Source organism: Onychomys torridus, chromosome 10, assembly GCF_903995425.1.
Source record: "Onychomys torridus chromosome 10, mOncTor1.1, whole genome shotgun sequence".
In the NCBI taxonomy this organism is placed as follows: Eukaryota; Metazoa; Chordata; class Mammalia; order Rodentia; family Cricetidae; genus Onychomys; species Onychomys torridus.
The window spans coordinates 28,413,913-28,432,843 of record NC_050452.1 but is presented as its reverse complement, the minus strand read 5'-3'; the positions used below and the strand labels follow the sequence as shown (position 1 = coordinate 28,432,843).

Below are 18,931 nucleotides of genomic sequence, written 5' to 3'. Positions count from 1 at the left end.
CAGCGGCTGCGTGCTGGTGCTTCGGAAGTCAGAGGCCTCCTTCTCATTGGCCCACCCAAAGAACTGACCCTTCTCCCGCCGTGACTAGCCACTTTTCTTGGTTTAGGGTTCCTGTCCCTGACTCTGTGAATGATCTCTCGGGGTGGGGTTTCCATAAAATCATGTCTGCTGTCGAGCACGTTCTGAAGAGACATTCGGTTTGGAAGACTGGCCCTCAAGGTTTGGGGGACGTTCAGGGACCTCAAAGAATCATGTTTTTTGGCCTCTGAGGTCGGGAAGTTTTTCTTGGGTTGGAGAGTGTTGGGATGAAGGCTTATAAAAACGTGGAGCCGCCTTTGATCAGCCTTGGCCTGGCCATAAGTATTCTGGATTCTTGCACGCCGGTGCAGCAGGGGTTCGTGCCCTTGTCTTCCTTGTGGGGCAGTTGAACCTGGGGGCGGGGGGTGGGGCTCTTTTGACCCTGGCGATGGGTGTGGTCTGGGCCTGCTCGCCCTTAGCCACGCCCTAGACGTCTAGCCCTCTCTGCTGCAATCCGTTCAGTGTGCTCAGTCTTACCTGCTGTTGCTTTGTGGGTCTGCCAGGGGGCTGCAGCAGCTCCTGCACTGAATATCTGTACAAGAAGTGGTTTTTTTCCCCCTTTGAGTGACTTTTTAGCACAAGAAAAAAAAAAAAAAACCCAAACAACAACAACAAAACAGGTTCAGCGATGAAAAAGCCATTGCAGCAGGAGGGATTTACTTTTTCAATAAAACGACAGGGGAACAGATGGGACTGTTTGAATGCAAAGCTACATTCTTGTTTCTGACAATGCTTGTGGGGGTGCTGGGGATGCCCAGGTCCCATTTCCAGCAGTGCCACAGTGGGAAGAGTGCGTTTTGTGACCCGCCACTTAAGCAGTTGGAAGGGATGGAGCAGTGCCTGCAAACCCATTGATTATCATTCATAGCTGAATTCGCAGTGGCCTTCCCTTGAGGTTGAGCCCCAATGTTAAGGATCACATCCATAAAGTTCACTGTTTTTGCAAGCAACTGCTTTCTAGGTGCAGACCATGGCAAGTGGAGAGTTGAGTTAGTAACTTTGGGTGATTCAATCCAAAGCTGCGTACTTTTTAGAAGGGAAGAGATAGGTCAGATTTCCCCCACTGCAGTCCTGGTCCTCACTGTCATCTCTCAGAGCTGTCTGATACTGTCCTTGACCTCTGGACTTAAGCCACATCTCTGTCTCAGATCTCTGCTCCGGCCATGGCCTTCTCTGGAGCTGGTGCCCTGTGGTCAGGCTAATCGTGAGCCATCTCTTAGTCGAGATCTGTCATTGGACTTCAATGTCGTGATTGTTTGAAGCATTGGGTTGTGTTATGTCATCCTTGTAGATTTTGTTTTTCAAACCAAAGCTCAGATTTTTGCGTCTAGTTATGAACAGAAATTTGTGTCTCCTTCCTGCTTAATCGGACATATTTTGGCACAGGTGAGCACAGAGTTGGCCTTCAGAAGATTCTGGGTCTGGAAGAGTTAAGTGCTAGCAGTGGGGGATGTCTGGAGGAGATTGTTGCTGACACAATTCCCCTTTTACTTTCCTATTTAGATCTACTATTGAAACCATGTTTAAATGTAACTCCTGCTTTGGTTTAAAGCTGAACACACACAGACCTGGTTCATTACGTGTGGTGGAAATGTTTTGAAAAATGCTGTTATTCCTACAGTTCAAAAAAGCAATGGGAAATGCTTAGAGTTTTTGTTTGTTTGTTTTTTGTTTTTGTTTTTTACATGATGCAAGTTTTGCTTTCTGAAGCACTAGAAACTACTTAAGTTGGATGAAAAACATACCCGGTGAGTAGTACAATAGTTGATATTGAAATGACATTTTTCAAAGCATTTTATTTCCATTGATTTTCCTAAAGTCAGCCTTTGAACAGCTCTTTTATTTATTTGTTTTTTTTCCTTGATGGAGACCTGTAGGCTCCCAGTACTCTGCCTCTGGAGGCTGTGAGGAAAAGGCAGGTAGTGAGGGCTCAGAGGCTGTGTTGTCCATATTCGGTTTTTCTTTAGAGTGCTTTGCGCAGGCAAAGGCCTTCTCAGAAAGAATGTATGCTTCAGAAAGGTGAGGCAGTGGGTGCCCTCCTTTGAAACAAAGGTCTTGGCTTGCTTTTTGCTTATCTATAACTCTCTCTGACTGACCTGGGTGGACATTGCTGGCTCCTAGGAGGGAGGGAGAAAGTTGTCTTGGCATAAGAGGATAGGGGCTCCAGCCTGGGACCCTGGCTAAGCTGGGATTTCTTGGCTGTCATGGGCAAGCTTATTGATGTCCTTTTGTAGTTTCCATCTTTGATTGGCAGGTGGGTAGTGCTTGTCAGGGGAATAGTGATGGTGGATGTGGTGGCTAGTTTCTGTACTCAGCCACATACCCCACAAAGAGCCTTCTTGTCTCACCCCTAAAGTGCTTCCAGGGGAGGGGCTGTTGACCTGCATGCCTGCTCCTTTGTTGTGGAGTTTCCTTGCAGTCCTTCTGAGTGATGTTGAGATACTGTTTGCAAACGTTTAGGGTTCAGATTACAGATGAGATAGATGGCCTTCACCAAGGGAAGCCAGTGAGACTTGCTGGCTGTGTTTTCTTTTAACAAACTGTTTTTGTTTTTAGTTGCATTTATGTATTTACTTTGTGTGCAGGGGTCTGTGCATGCCATGGTGTGTGCACCATGTCAAAGAACAATGTTCTCTCCTTCCTCCATGTGGCACACAGGGATACAATTCAGGTCTTCAGGCTTAGTGGCAAGCACCTTTACCAGCTCAGCTTTCTGCCCTATTTTTGGTACTGGTTTTCTCGTGGAACCTGGAGCTCACTGTTGTGATGAGATTTTTCTGTCCAGGGAGCTCTGGGACTCCTCCGGCACTGTGGTTATAGGCATTCAGTGCTGCACCTGACTTAGGTAGGGGCCGGGGAACCACACTCAGGACTTCATGGCTGCGCAGGGAGCACTTTACCTATTGCCGAATCCCCATAGCCTCAGTAGGCCCGGGCCCAGATCCACAGTTAGAGGCCTTTCTAGTTCTCACTCAAATGCCAGCCCACCCTGCACAGACCATTCTATTGGCTGCCTGTCTCTAGCTAGCCTCCAGCCCCATGCTCCTTGACTAGTGGCCAAGGGTATGTGGTACCTGGAGGTACAGTAGTGGGTGGGGGCAAGTCTAGGGTTGAGGCCGGAGGGTAGTGGTTCCTGTCACCTGCCTTCATCTCCCGCTCCTTCCTGAGCTTTTCCTCAGCCATTCTTCAGACCCAGCACTCTCAGGCTGTGGCTAGGCAGGGCTAGGGAGCTTAAAGTGGCTTCTTAGATCTCTTCCGTGCAGTGCTCTCAGCAGGAAGCTGGTCCCACTTCCCAGGCTTTCCTGTGGTTTCTGTAGTGGGGAGTGTGTGTGTGGGGGGGGCTCCCAGCTCCTGTGAATGGGCTGGGTGAGGGAGAGGCAGTGCTGCCGGCAGGGCCAGTGTCCGTTTCTGTGGGACTCTGTCATTGCTCAGGCTCTGTTCCCAATCAGAGCAGCCGGCTTACTGGAAGTGTGTGCGACGGTTTCTGTTAAATGGGCGAGTCATAGCTGGAAGTCCCAGGCTTCACTTAATTGATATTTGGTGTTGGCATCCAGGAAGGTCATGTGGGTGTGCACACCGCCCCACACTAAGTGGGGCAGTGCTTACCTTCATTCACCCGTAAGAGGAGAGATGGTGTTTAAGGCAATCTTAGTGCCTGCTTTGGTACACCGAAAACTCCTAGGATAGCAACTGTGCTTCTCTTAGTAGTGCAGAAATGCACACTTAAGAGCCGCCCATCAGTGCAGCACACTTCTGTCTTGTCAGAGTTGACAGCAACATGGTGGGGGTGTGTTCTGTGCCCTGCAGAGGCGCGTGACAGTGAGCTGATCTGAGCTCAGAGAGAAACAGATGCTTAGAATTTGGTGAGTTTTAGGATTTTCTCTCGTGTTAAGTTGTCCTGAGTCTTTGCTCTGGCCGTGGCCTCTGTGACTATGTGGCATTGGGTCCAAGAGACAAGGCAGCAGGGGCTTTCCCCATTAGGGCCTGGGAGGGGATCCTTGCCCTATCCCTCTTAGCTCTGTGCCTTAGTTTCCCTAGGTGTCTGGTGGAGGTGATGGGACCTGCCATACAGAGTTGTTGGGAGCAAAGACCCATGGTGGTAGCTCAGCCACAACTGTTGTCAATATCACCAGATATCGACAGGATAAGAGGGTATGCCTCACTGCAGGAGCCGCAGGGGCTATCAGAGCCTTCAGCTGCTTCTGTCAGGTCCTTGTGAGGGTGGGAGAGTCTTCACAGGTGCACACCGCCCCTGCCCTTTTTGTGTTTGGTGCTGAGAGTAGACCCTGGTGCAGGTTACCTCAGGCATCCTGAAGGACTTAGCCATGGAGAGCTGTGGTACAGCGGGAGACCACACTTCTTTCCCAAGGGTGGGGATGCTGGCTGCCAAGTCCCTGCCCTATCCAGGTACCGCCTTCCTGTGGTTGGGATGGCCAGGCCTGAATGGCGGCAACAGGCCATCTTGTCAAGCCTGGCCCCGAGTCTCTCCAGCCATCCTCTCATTGCTTATGTCTCCTGCTTGGTGTCTGGAGGTTCAGGATCCAGGGGAGGACCCCAGAGCCACAGGGAGGAGTCTGGTGTAAGTGATAGCTCGGGACTTACCCACTCTCCATTCCACTAATCTGTGGTTGGCTATGCTAGATAGGTGGGGAGACATGTTGATCAAACACAGAGATTTGGGGTTGTTTTCTTTAACATTTAGATGATCCCGATGGACTTCACTTCTACAAACGATGTCTTGGAAAGGACAAATGAGTTTGGTGCAGGCTCCCAGTAGGAAGAGTCGGAGCTGAGGCCTGTCAAACCTCAGCTGGGACAGAAACCGCCCTTGTCCTTTGCAAGTCCCATTTTCTGCAGGAAGGAAGTGTGGCTGTTGTCAGCTTTTCAATGGGTCCCATTTGGCTAGACAATTACTTTTGTACTTTCCACAGTTGGGTTGCAAAGAAACTTAGTTATTGATGGGCAATCCAAGTGTTTGAAAGACAAAAATGAATAGATTTTTTTTCCAAGTGATCTGAATAGATTAAGGAGAAGTAGACTAGAACATTTTCTATTATGGTAATTTATGTAGAGTAGTTGGGTAAGATGAATGGATGGTTTTTCTCTTACTGTATTTGAAGGTCTTCAATTTCTCATTGTTTTCATCCTTGGTGGAGGCAGAGGGTGGCAGAGAGTGGAGGTCTTCCCAGCTTGATGTGGCTAGCACTCTGCCTCTGCTATGGTGAGTTCCTCCATCTGAGCCCCACTCCCCATACCAACCAGACAGGGTGGTGCACTAGTGTCTCAGGGAGATGGGAGGCAGTAATCATCAGTGTCCGAGACTGTTCCAGTTATTTTTTAAGAATATGATGACTGAAAAAAAAAACCATCTATGAACATAATCAACTACATAAATGTCAGTTAGGCTTTTATAAAAAGTGCACCTTTGTTCTTAGCAGTGTCAGGAATAGTAAATAGCCAAAAAGTAGGGACAGCCCAAGTGTCTGTCCACTGATGAGTGTGGGTCCCTGGAATTGAACTCAGGTCATCAGTGTTGGTGGCAAGCACTTGACTCACAACCATCTTGCTGGCCTTATAGCACTACTTGAGGTTAACATCAAGGAAAAGATGTTCAGAGTTTTAGTTCTGGGGTACTTGCTGTTCTGGTTTCACAGCTGATGTCCACTCATCTAGAAATGATCCCTGCTATCCCTCCCTGCTGGTGGAGTCACCTCTGGGCATCTCTGAAGAGAGGGTCCTTGCATCCTTCTTGGCCTCTCTTACTGCTTGGGCAGCCATGGGCCTTCTTCACCCGGGGCTTCTAAAAGATGCAAGTGAAGGGATGGTGTGTCTTGGATTGGTTGTTACTGGTTAATTCTGTCAAATCTCTACAACCATACACACAAGTTGCTCAGCTGAGTGTCGCTTAGCTCTGTTGCAGTTTGTCAAGAGTAGGATGGAAACAGGTGCTAGCCCCATGCGGAATCTTTGTTTGTTTGTTTGTTTGTTTTTAATAGGGTTTCTCTGTGTAGCTTTGGTGCCTGTCCTGGATCTCGCTCTGTAGACCAGGCTGGCCTCGAACTCACAGAGCTCCACCTGGCTCTGCTCCGGAGTGCTGGGATTCAAGGTGTGCCCAGCCCCATACAAAACCTTGAGTTGTTGGATCACCTGAGGGAGAGGGGCAAGCCTTAGAGAGGTGACCCTTCAGCTGCGATAGTGGAAGGACAGACAGCAGTCAGCAGAATGAAGGCAAGGGGCTCAAGAGCCCTGTTATTGCAAGGGGCACCAGAGATGTAGGTGGATCCGGCCAAATTGCTAACTGTGTCTTGAGCACTAGGGATGAGGTGGGGAGCACCAAGGAGTCATCTCTACCTTTGGGGATCACTCTAGGCTTGCTGGTGAAAGAAGCAGGACTGGCCGTTGGGGAGGGTGACTTGGGTGCAAGGACAGCCTGGACGGGGTGGGCAGGGCCTGGATGGGGAAGGGGAGAATTAGGAGTACTGTTTGCAGAATGGGAAGCATGGAGGAGCTGGTGGGCAGGACAGGAGTTGGAGTTTGGACTGGCATGTTTGAGGAGCCAGGCAGTACCTCAGAGAGGAGGGTGGGAAGGAAAGGACGGCCTTGGCTCCTGACTCTAGGGTAGACATGCAGACGGACAGCCTCACACAGTTGTCTGGAAATACGAGAAAAAATGCACAGGGACAGGTTCTAAGTTCTGAGCTGGCAAGAGAGATTAGTCCTCTAGATCTAGGAGTAAGAGCCAAGGCTGGTGACATGGTGGGGAGGGGGCGGGGGAGGATGGGGAGGGTTCCTATGGAAGCTTCGGCTGGCAGTATGTTCCAGGGGGTGAAGCTGTGACCGGGCAGGGTAGTTCCACTAGACCACACAGGTCCACAGAGGCCCATTGGATGGCTTCTGAGCAGCATTCTATGGTTTCTCATTGAGATGGAAGCTCCATTGAGATCCCCCTCCAGTACAGGAGATGGAACGCAGGGTCTGCGTGTACATGCTGGGATGTACTCTCCTATGGGGCCTATATCTCAATCCCTGAGTCGAGATGTTCTGGAGGGAGATTCTGGGTAGCAGAGCAAAGGTGGCGTTGTATATCCCAGGCCCAGCAAGGAAATCACACAGCACAGCATCACTGTGATGGCGTTAACGCCAGTCCTTGCTGGATGGAGGCTGACAGTCACTTCTCTGTTAGGGCACCAAAATGTGTGTACACAGAGATGTCCTGGGAAGCACTCGGAGCGTTGGCTTAGGCCAAGGGATGGGAGGGTAGGTTTAGGGAGCCCTTTCAAAGAGTATCAAATGGGATTTCAGGAAAGAGAACAGTGGAGGAGGAGATGTTTTGGCTCATGGCTTGGAGTTTCTTGAAGTGAATGATGGAGTTCAATTAGCACAAATCCTAGATGGGTGAGCCGTACTGAAGAGGTACATCAGTGGGACTGTGGGTAAGAAGCAGCCGTTTCATAAAGAGACAAAGCTGATGTTGCTTATAGTTTTGGAGGTTTAAGTCTGTGCTGGTTATCTTTTTGTCAGCTTGATGCAAGCTGGGGTAACCTGGGAAGAGGGAACCTCGATTTAGAAAACGTCCCCATCAGATTGGCCTATAGGCAAACTCGTGAGATATTTTCTTGTTGTGAGAGGGCCCCGCCTGTTGTGGGCGGTGTCACCCCTAGGCAGATGGGCCTGAGTTGTGTAAGAAAGCAAGCTGAGCAAGCCAGTGAGCAGCGTTTCCCATGGCTTCTGTTTCAGCTCTTGCCTTGCGTTCCTCCCTTAAGTTCTCTGGATGATGGATTATAAACCGTAGGATGAAATAAATTCTTTTTCCCCCAAGTTGCTTTGGTCATAGTGTTTATCACAGTAACAGAAAGCAAAGTAGAACCAAGTCCAACATTGGTGAGAGTTGTGGATGACAAGCACTGTGTGCGTGTGTGTGTGTGTGTGTGTGTGTGTGTGTGTGTGTGTGTGTGTGTGAAAGAAAGAGAGAGAGAGAGAGAGAGAGAGAGAGAGAGAGAGAGAGAAAGAGAGAGAGGAGAGAGAGAGAGAGAGCGCTTTCATTGCCAAACATGAAGTTAGGGAGGCTACAGTGGTCCCAATGAGTTAAGGACCGCCCACCAAGCCCCACTTCTTCAGATCCCATCATCTCCCAATAGCACCATCCTGTAGACCACGTCTTCAGTTGTCATGGGTGTTTGGGGGACACAACCCATACCTAAACTCTCACACTGCAGAACACAGAAATCTTAAGGGACCCGAGGGGAAAAGACTGGGTTGGTAAAAGGTGTCACCTCCAGGGTTAACAGCTGGGTTGTGTAAAGACTGGAGGTCCAGAGGTCTGTGGATGAGATCTTCCTGGGCTGGAGGAGCAGAGTCCTGATCTTAGCTAAGCTGTGGTTTTCAAAGAAGAGTGGAATGGAAGACAGTTTTAGATGAAGACAAAAAAGTAACCACCCCCAAATCCTTGCTGAAGAAGCACTGGAAAATAGTCTCCAAAAGAAATCAAAGTCAGAAGGAAGGTGTGGGAGGTAAGAGCGCTGGTGGGCAGGGATGCCTGGGTGCACGTGGGCACAACCGAATAGCAGTGGCTGTGTGGAATGATGAGAGTCTGTGCCTCTCAAGAATGTGGTGAAGACCTGCATGGGTTTGAGCTGGTGTGGGTTGCCTAAGGTGCCTGGCTCCAGACCATGATCCCGTTGTGTGAATTACTGCAGGGCAGATGCTGGGATAACAGTGCAGAGCAGGTAACTTCTGAGGAGGACAGGGAAGCGAGAGCAGGACGATGCCATCAACTGAAGCTCTAGGAGGGGACAGGGCGGCAAAGCAGCATGGCCAGTTAGAGAGAGCAGCAGTGGTGTGGAATAACCACACGTGGATTGGCTGTTGCAGTAATGTGACCAGAGCTAGCCCACCTGGCCAGACTCTTGGGTGGTGTTTAAAAGTCCTGCTGTGAGCTGCTGGCTGCAGATGATTCCTGGAATCTACAAAGTGGTGGGAAGAGAAGATTTGTCATTTCCCAAAGCAAGGGAGTGAGTCTGTGTTAGTGTTGGCCAGTGGCCTGCCTGCTACAGGGCCTGGAAGCCTGGTACGTGAGTGCATGCACATACACCCTTGTGTGTGTGTGTGTGAGTGTGTGTGTGTGGTCGCTGGCCTTCTGGGGGAGCTGGCTCTGAGAGGGAGGTTGGCCTGCAGGACATTTGCTGAAGCCTTTTGGAAGGAAGGGAAGGAGGCAAGATTGGGTATAGGAAAGCCGGACTATGGTGCAGGCTTAAGGAAGGCCTTGGCTAACCCCACGGTCTCCAGCTGAGCCGGGTGGCTGGGGTTGTCTACCTCTGCTGGACAGGTTCAGATGGTGGTGTCATGCAGGGGCCCTTCCCTAACTAGGGATGGGGGGGTATTGCCTACAATACTAGAAACACTAGAAGCTCCTGGAACAAGGTCTTTGGTGTAGATACGCTTTGCACAAATGCCTTTTTGGTGTCACCTGTCCTTGACACTGTTGGAATACTTCTCACTGATATTGACCTCACTGCCTCTTGTGTTAACTTGAGGCTTCTGGAAAGGCCAGGCTAACACCTGGCAGAAGCTTCTCAGATGGACTGTTCGACACTGTAAATCAGGAATAAGTGTGCCTTCCTCTTGTTCAAGTCTCTGTGTGTTTGGAGAGAGATGGCCACATCTAGATCCTGGGGACTACTCTGTCCTCAGCCCTGACTCCTGATATGACTGGAGGACTCTGTTCCACTGGGCATGTACTAGGTTATTTTGTGGTCTTGATAACTAGACTTTTGTCTCAGCATTGTGAGGAGGCATCAGGAGCAGCTATGCTTTCCAAGGCTGATGGAATTCTGACAGTTGGCCTTATTTATGCAGTTCTGTTTCTCAGCTCTGGATATGACCCCAAGGAGGCTGTAATTGCTGGTAGAAGGCCTCTGGCTGCAGGGCTAAGTCATGGTTTGGATTTTGTGGAAGACAGATGAGATTAGACAAGCCAACTGCTTCAGTGCAGGGGCCCAGGAACTACTCTAGGCTCTCTGAAGTCTCGATCTCCTCAGCTACAAGGTGACAGCCAGATCACTTGTGCTTTGAACCAAACACAGAGGCCCTCAGAAGACCCAGGGGCTACCCTCTGCTCCAGCAGCTAGGCACTGGCCCCTGGGACAGGGAGTTTTGCTGTAAAGCTGTTCTGAGTCTCATCAACTGGGGCTCATGAGCTGAGCAGTCTGGGACCAGTTGTGTGGGTCAGGTGGGGCCCTTTAGAGGGCACACCTCCCTCTTGACTCCCGCATTCTTGGACATGCTTGCGAGTACCAGGGAGGCTCTGTGGGTGGTTTCCTGGTAGTTCTACGATGAGGCTGGGAATCTCTAACTCTGAGTGCCGCGAAGCTTTCCCCATGTGGTCCCCAAACCAAGCCAGGCCAGTGCTCCTGCAGCGCTTAGAGGACCTCTCTCAGCACCTCCAGGTGCAGACTTCTGTCATGGATTAAAGGTATATGCCACTGCACATGGCAGGTTCTAGAATTTTTTTTTTTTTTTTTTTTTTGAGCTGAGGATTGAACTCAGGCCCTTGCGCTTGCTAGACAAGCGCTCTACCACTGAGCTAAATCCCCAACCCTGAACTTTTTTTAAAAAAACATCCCTTTTAGTCATTTTCATCCATGTCCATCTTCAGCAATGCTGGTGCTGGCTGGCTGATATGATCTGCCCACTTCCTCCCTCCCATGTTGCTTGCTTGTTGTCTTCCTGTGGCTACTTCCCAACAGGCCCATGGGCCCCTTTATAGAACAGTGACGGAGTGGCTATCTTTCTGATGAGCAGCTCCGGCTTGAGAACTCCATTTGTTTGGTTTTTTTCCTTGTCGCTGGCTCTCACGATTATGTTCCTGCCGACAGCCCTCCAGCATCTGCCTGCACGGAAGCAGCTGTGGCTGGGCCCTGTGGGATGTCGGAGAGCCAATACTCAGCGTGACTTGTCCAAGGAAGACCCTGGCCTAGGGAGACTGAACTTGACATTTCCAAATGAAACCCTGCAGCAGCCCGCCTTAGAGCTCGCTGGGGTGATTGGCAAGGAGTCTGCGTCCACCCGTGATGATGTCCCCAAGTGAGAGGGGTTCATGGAATAGCTGCTAAGATGGTTCCTTGGCATCGAAAGCGTGACCTGTCATCTTAGTCACATGGGTACCCAGAAGTCACACGTGGCATAAAGCAGGTCCTTCCTCCTTTGTCAGGTAGAAGATTTTACCCTCAAGTGACCTGCAGTTGGGATCCTGCCATTTGTCTCTTGTAAGTAAAGCCACTGTGGACAGACAGGCACATATCTCGGGAAATAAGTAGCATGGTCAAGTAGTTTTCACAAAATGTTAGTTATTGTATCTGAATATTCCTCTCGTCCTCTTCTTTTAAAATCTGGAAGAGAGGAAGCATTGAACTTGAGTTACAAGTTCCTCACCCTTAAGTGTTTATCGTTTGTATTATGTATGTCATAACTGGGGGCTCCAGGTATGAGCTGGAGTGCTCATATCTGAGTGAAGAGGGGAATTTCAGGCTGACTAGGGAGTGCTGGATTCTTACCAGCTCTGCACAGATGGTGTCTCACACTGGGAGGCCACATAATTTCAACCACTTCTTGGAAGGAAGATAGCTTTTCACAGCTGAGTGAAGTTGTAATGTTCATGGGAAAGTTAGCAATCATGGTGGCTGGCCATATCCTTAGCACTGGGTGTCTGCACTGTGCCATCACCATGGGGGGGTTTGCCGAGTGGTCTGAAGAGCAGAGAACAGTGTGCATCCCCTGGTGCGTTGGTGGGTGTCAGCGTGAGGTCACTGACTCAAAGTCTGTGTTGTGTGGTGACCATTCACATAACAAGAGTCCCCATGCACCCAGAAACCAAGGCCCCTGTCTTGGGGCTGTGAGCTTGGGGCTAGAAGCATTCTCCTTTGTTAGAAGGTGTGGTGTCATTGGGATGTCACAAGCACAAAGCCAGAGCCTTCGTATCGAATGGCTCCTGACTCTTCTCACATCCACCTTGTGTAAGAAACCCAGTGGCATGAGGGATCCTATGACTATAACTGAGTCCACCCGTGCCCTTCCCCTGGCCAGGTACTAGAGGGCCTGGGATCACAGGCTGCTGGGGTTTGAGCAGGTTAGTATAGCAATGCACTTGCAGCTGGCATAACAATGGCCCTCAGATGCCTCCATCCTAACCCCCGGAGCCTATGACTATATTACAAGATGTCCCTGGGAGAGTGGGCTTTCCCCATTATTTGGGAAGGTCCTGCAACTACAGGTGTCTAATGGCAGGCAAGAGAAGTGGGAGATGGGGGCCAGAGGGAGCTGGGACAGTGGAGGGCCAGAGAGGCAATGTTGCCTACTGTGAATGGCGGTGGAGGCTTTTATGTGCAGTGCTCAGATCTGGGGCATGAGAAAGCCCAGGATGCCTTGCTCTGATCTTGTCCTCTAGACATGAGATATTAAGCTCAGCTGTTTTAAGTTTGCCTTGGGGGAACACACTAGGGTTCAAGAGTTCATGAGGCCCTGCTCAGGACAGTAAGAACCTAGAAGTACCAGGTGTCTTCCATGGCATGGCTGATGGGCCATGGAGTGTCCACCTTGGGTCTGGGCTGTAGTGTGAGTCACTGTGAAACAGGGTGTGAATGAGTCTCAGCAGCATCGTGGTAAGTGCAAAACACCAGCCTCAAAATATCACATATGCATGACATCCTTTTTATAGAGCTAAAAACAACCAAAAATACATTTTAGGATGACATATGGCAACAACCAAGCTGTCTGGATGGGCCTGGGCTCAGGTGAAGGTCGCACTGTAGGGAGGTGTCAGTGTGAGGGCGGGTGGACATAACCAAGCCCGTTCCTTCCACCTGTGTGTCCTTTGATGGGCTCCTATCCCTGCTCTGAAATAACCTTTGCAACCTTTAAGTTCTTTTGGCAGAGTTGAAAAGGTGTGTCTTCAGCCTGTGCAGCTTTCCTAACAGGGAGTCCCCAGGGCAGGGATTTAAAAATTATTGTTGTCTGCAGCATTGTGTGAGAAACAGCAAGCTTTTTGGAGAGTAAAATGATCAGTACTTAGCCAGAGGCACAAGTGTTTGCCTGGTGACCAGTTATGCGGAGATGACCTCACAGTCCACACTCCTCCACAGCCTGCAAGTCCCGTGCCAAGGAACTCCAGGAACCCCTGGAGTGCTCTGTGCTGAGGACCTGTGTGGGCCTCTGGGTGCCTTGCATCAGGTTCCTGGGAAGGCGTCCACAAGCCTTGTGTCAAGGGGGTTTTGGGGCCTCCGAGGTGCCTCACTGAGGATCTGTAGGGACCTTGGGAGTGCCCTGAGTTGAGTTGCTATGGTGGCTACTGGGTGCCCTGTGTCAGGGAGTTGCAGGGACCTCCAGGCACTGCAGATGAGAAATGATTGGCTGGCTCTGATCAATGAGACATCTTTGGTGGTGAGAAAGACACAGCCTGTGGTCCTTTTAGGGGGAACTCTGTAAATTTGTTTCCTTCCAAGACAGAAGCAAAAGAGCCTCCCCACCCCCAACCCCCGAATCTATAAGGGTGTAAAAGCTCTTTTCTCGGAATGCCGGGATCGATCTAGTAGGCCCATTTATCTACATTTTGTGAGTTCTTTCAGCTGAGGTGTGTGATGCATGATTTTCATTAAACTGATGGGTCAAAGCTCGAGTAATATCAGTTTAAATATTGAGTATGGGGGATGCCAGGTGGGTGTCTTGACAAAATAATTAAGGAAACCTAATATCGTTTTCCTGATGACTTTTCCTCCTAGCTCTGGGAAGAGCTCAGAGAAGGGAAGAAGGCTCTAAATGATGATGTACTGTGACCTGCAAATTGTAGTTGTAAATTAAAGTAATTTTAGGTGAGGTGTGATGATGCACACCTGTCATTTCAGCTTGGTGGGAGACTGAGGTGTGGGGGGGATCTCCAGTTTGAGGCCTGCTTGGACTAGGTGGCAGGGTTGTGGTGGCTATTCTTGCTTGTCAACTTGATTATATCTGGAATGGACTACACTCCAGAAATGGAGGGCACACCCGTGAGAGCTTTTTCTGCTTGGTTTGAAGTGGGTGAATCCACTTCTAGTCCATACCTTTGAGGCAGGAAGACATATGCCTTTAATCTGGATCTTAAGGCTGGAAGATTTAGGCCTTTAATTCAGATCTGAGGCAGGAAGACACACTTTTCATCTGGGCCACCCCTTCTGCTAGAATCCTATATAGGATATGGAAGATGGAAGCTCTCTATATCATTGCCTGCTTGCCCTCACCTTGTCAGCACATCCATTCCTTCACTGGAGCCTTCTTCTTCAGGATTCCAGCATATACTGAAGACCAGCTGAGACAGCCAGCCTCATGGGACTGAGCGTCTACTAGATTCTTGGACTTTCTATTCATAGCCAACTATTGATGGGTTAGCTCGACTGCACCCAGTAGTCATTCCAATAAATCCCCCCCCCCTCTCTCCTCTTTCTCTCTATCTCTATCTCTATCTCTATCTCTATCGAGAGAGAGAGAGAGAGAGAGAGAGAGAGAGATTCATTCCATAAGTTCTGTGACTCTAGAGAACCCTGACTAGTACAAGGATCCTATTTCAAGAAACATTTTCGTTTTAGATGCATGAGCCAGTAAGGCACAGAGAGATAGTCTATTAAGAGCCCTAAATTTTAAATATTAAGGGCTGGAGAGATGGATCAGGGGTTAAGAGTACTTGTTATTTTCACTTCTTTAGATATTACTCAGTCACCTCTACAAACATTATAATTATTTTCTAGAAGTTATATTGCATTCTTGAAATATCTGCTGGCTGCCCTTCCAGAGGGTCGGATTCCCAGCACCCACATGCTTGCTCACAGCTCTCTGTAATAACTCCAATTCTAGTGGATCCAGTGCCCTCTTCTGGCCTCTACAGGCAATGCATGCATGTGGTGCACAGGTAGACTTGGGCAGACAAAACACCCATACACATAAATACAATAAATAAATAAATACATAAATAAAATAAATAAAATACAATAAAAAGACCCCTAAGTTTACTTTCTTCCACTGTAAAGTATGAATCTGTCCTGACCAGCTTTGTAAATGTTGGCTTTAAATGGCCTCTTCCTAAATGATTACATCTATTGTACATATGGATTCAAAGAAAGAATGATGTAACCATCTCCTTTTGAGCATCTTGTCTATTTCCTACTTTTTGGCTCATGTCTGTTTGTCTCTGTTGCAACCTGGAGTTTCCTTAGTTACTAGATTTTTGATGAGGTTGGAAAGCAAGTGCCTGGTGCTGCTTATGTATGGGAAGGTTGGGGGGTGCTAAATACCTTTACACAGAGCTCTTTGAGTTGGATTGTATAGGAGGCAACCTCTCAAGAATGTACCATCACAGGAAGATGCGTTTTCCTCTCTAGGACTTTTTTTTTTTTTAGTAAAGTTCAGAGCTGGAAAGTTGGCTCAGTGGTTAGAAGCATGTATTGTTCTTACAGGACTGAGATTAGAGTCCTGTTGTCCACATAAGACAAGCTCATAGCTACCTGCAACTCCAGAGGATCTGATGCACTCTCCTGGACTATGTGAGCATCCATACACATGTGGCACACAATTACACAAATACACAACACAAAAATAAAAATAATAAATCTTTTTTTTTGTTTTTGTTTTTCGAGACAGGGTTTCTCTGTGTAGCTTTGCGCCTTTCCTGGACCTCGCTTTGTAGACCAGGCTGGCCTCGAACTCACAGAGATCCACCCGCCTTTGCCTCCCAAGTGCTGGGATTATAGGCATGTGCCTATAAATCACTGCGGCAAAAATCTTTTAATAAATCTTTAAAAAGTAAAGCTCAGGTAACATAAAATTAACTTCCTCTACTATTACTTCTTCCTCCCCCTCCCCCACCCCAGTGCTAGGAATCAGAGCCAGGGTGTTGTGCACTCTGGCAAGTGACCTACAACTGAGCTACACCCCAGCCTCAAATTAATAACTTTAAAAATGAGTGATTTAAGCATTTAGTATAGTCAAAACATGCAGCTGCCCCCTTTATCTAGTCCTCTGAGTTTCGTTATCCCCGAAGAAAGCTCTGTATTGGTTAAGCAGCCTCTCTGACATTGACCATCCCCGATCCTCTAGTAAGCATGCTCGCTGGAGCACTGCAGTGAGCAACTGAGGAGCAGTTGGAACAATGGTGTTAGTGTGTGATGACATCACAGAACCAGAGGTGAACAGCCCCGGACAGCAAAGAGCAGGACCAGGTGTTGTCCCATCTGACCCACAAGTACCAGGAGCCACTGTGTGACCTTGACCAGGGCTTGGTCATTCTGCACCTCCGCTTCCCACCCCATCAGTGACGTGGTTTCGACATCTCTGACCATAAGTAGGTGCCTGGGGGAATGCAGCCGAGTGTACAGATCTGCTGGTGCTTCTAGAAATGTGAAGTGTCATGATGAAAAGTAGAACCCAACTCTGAAGAAACACATGCTGTTTCTCTGTAAGCAAGTTAAGCAGGACGCAGTACACTTGAGAGTCCTGGTTACAGTGGGAGGGTTGCTGCTTCCGCTAAGGTATGGACAAACCTCAGCAAAGCATCACATCACCCCAGGCAGGAGAAAATGCTGACAGCTTGCACATCTTGAGCTTGCTCAGAGAGCTGAAGTCATGGGGCAGGGCAGGTCATCTGGTGCAAAAACCAGACGTTAAAACTGGCCCCTGAAATTCCACACTATATCTCCCTGCCCCTGAAATATGCAATACGAATTTTAGGTCCAGCTTCATCATGCTGTGTGGCTTGGTATTCTCCTGGAGGTCATCTAGTGGGGCTGGTCCAAGGTCCCTGAGGAACTGGCACTCTCGACAGCAGGTGGTATAAATCAGAGAGAGGAAGCATGTGGGGTTGCCGCTCAAGGAAGAAGGGGCACATGAGAGGCATGTTGGGGGATCGGTAGCTGAAACACTCTGCTGATGACCACCGAACAAAGGAACCTCTCAGGTGCCACCACCAGGTAGTGTGGTATTCTGCTAGCTACCTGGGTGAGTGTGGAAATGATTTCTCTTCAGAGATTTCAGAGATTCTCACAGAGCAGAGAACATGAGCATGTGGTACCTGGCATCTGACCCACAGAGCTGTGTCCTAATAAATAGGTCATTTCAAGCAGTAAGGTGTGTAGCAATTTGTTATTTGGCACACGCAAAAAAATAGATACTCAGGATGACAGATGGACTGAATTCTCCTGGGGGAACAAGCCCTTCCAGTCAGTGAACTGCTCAGGACCTAATTCACCTGGGCAGAAAAGGGAGCGATGTGGTTGCCATCAAGTGGGTAAGAAAGAGCAGGAACTGAGCATATTCCATATTTGTGTTTGCTGCTCTTCTCCTTGTGGTGGTATGCCCCCTGCCATAGCCGAATGGAGAAGGGCTATGTTTTCGCACATAGGTTCTGAGGATTCAGCCCTTGGTCCCTTGGTCACGTGGTTGGTCACATATGATTTCATGTGGCAGAAGGGCATGGTGGAGGCTGTTTACCTCAGGACGGGCAGAAGCATGAAGGCAGCACTGGACGAGGGAGAATGTTAAAAGGTGTGACCTCCGTGGTCTGTTTCCTTTACCCAACCTTCTTAAAGGTTCTAGAATCTTCCAAAACATCTCCAGCTTAGAACCAAATGTATAACATGTGAGTCCATGGCGTCATTTCATACCCAAACACTTCAGGGTCTTTTCTCTCCTCTCTGCTCCTTCCCTCCCTCCCTTTCTTGCTTCCTTTCTTTTGACAGTATCTGATGACCTCTCCGCACTCAGATGCCAGTTCTGTAGTCCCGCCAGAATGGGTCCTGGATTGGCCACATACTCAGAGGCCAAGGCACGCTAGCCTGGCCTTGAGTTCACTGTGTAGTGAAGGGTACCTTGAGCTTTGATCTACCCACCTCCCAGGACTGGGATTGTAGGCATATGCTGTTTATCCCAATTAATGCAGTGCTGAGGGGTGAACTCAGGGCCCTGCGCATATTAGGTAAGCATTCTACCAACTGAACTACATCCCCAGAACTCTTCAGCAGGCTCCTGAACACTTGAGCTTGGCTGTAGAACTATGGAGTCCTTGGGAGCCTTGGGTTCAAGCCAGAGACAGAATGAATGTAAAAGGATTTTCTGCTTTATGAAGTCATTAAAGTGAACAGTTCCATAGGGACAAAAGGCACAGAGGTTGCAAAAGGGCTGGTGGGGGCGGGGCGGGGGACTGAGGCCTCAGTTTAATAGATGGATGGAGACAGATTGGAGGATGTTAGAAAACTGTGACCTGCTTAACATTGATGAACCACACACTTAAAGACAGTTTAAACGGCAGATCTTGTTATTTGCATTCACTACTATGATAAAAGAGAAGATTGAATTAAGTGATAATTGACATAAAACAGTAATTTTATATTTCTGGATTTGTAACACCAGAAGTAGATGTGTGACCACAGTGGCCTAAAGCAGAAGAGAAGTTCCCAGTAACACCACTGTGGCCTTGCCTGCTTTAGGGACTGGATACAAGTCCTTCCTTCCCTCCATCCCTCCCTCCCTCTGTCGCTCCCTCCCTCCTTCCTTCCTTCCTTCCTTCCTTCCTTCCTTCCTTCCTTCCTTCCTTCCTTCCTTCCCTCCCTCCCTCCCTCCCTCCCTCCCTCCCTCCCTCCTTCCTTCCTTCCTTCCTTCTTTCCCCACCCCACAGCCCTCTTTCTTCTTGTTTTTTCAAGACAGGGTTTCTCTGTGTAGCCCTGGCTGTCCTGGAACTCACTCTGTAGACTAGACTGGCCTTGAACTTGTAGAGATCCGTCTGCCTCTGCCTCCTGAGTGCTGGGCCACCACTACCCGGCTAACAGATTTTTATTTTATT

General features: G+C 49.0%; 1 protein-coding gene across 3 annotated transcripts in view; it reads left to right on the top strand.

The window, feature by feature from the left end:
* Nucleotides 1–18,931, top strand: part of Zfyve28 (zinc finger FYVE-type containing 28) — a 105,193-nt gene that overhangs the window by 1,286 nt on the left and 84,976 nt on the right. The window lies entirely within an intron of this gene.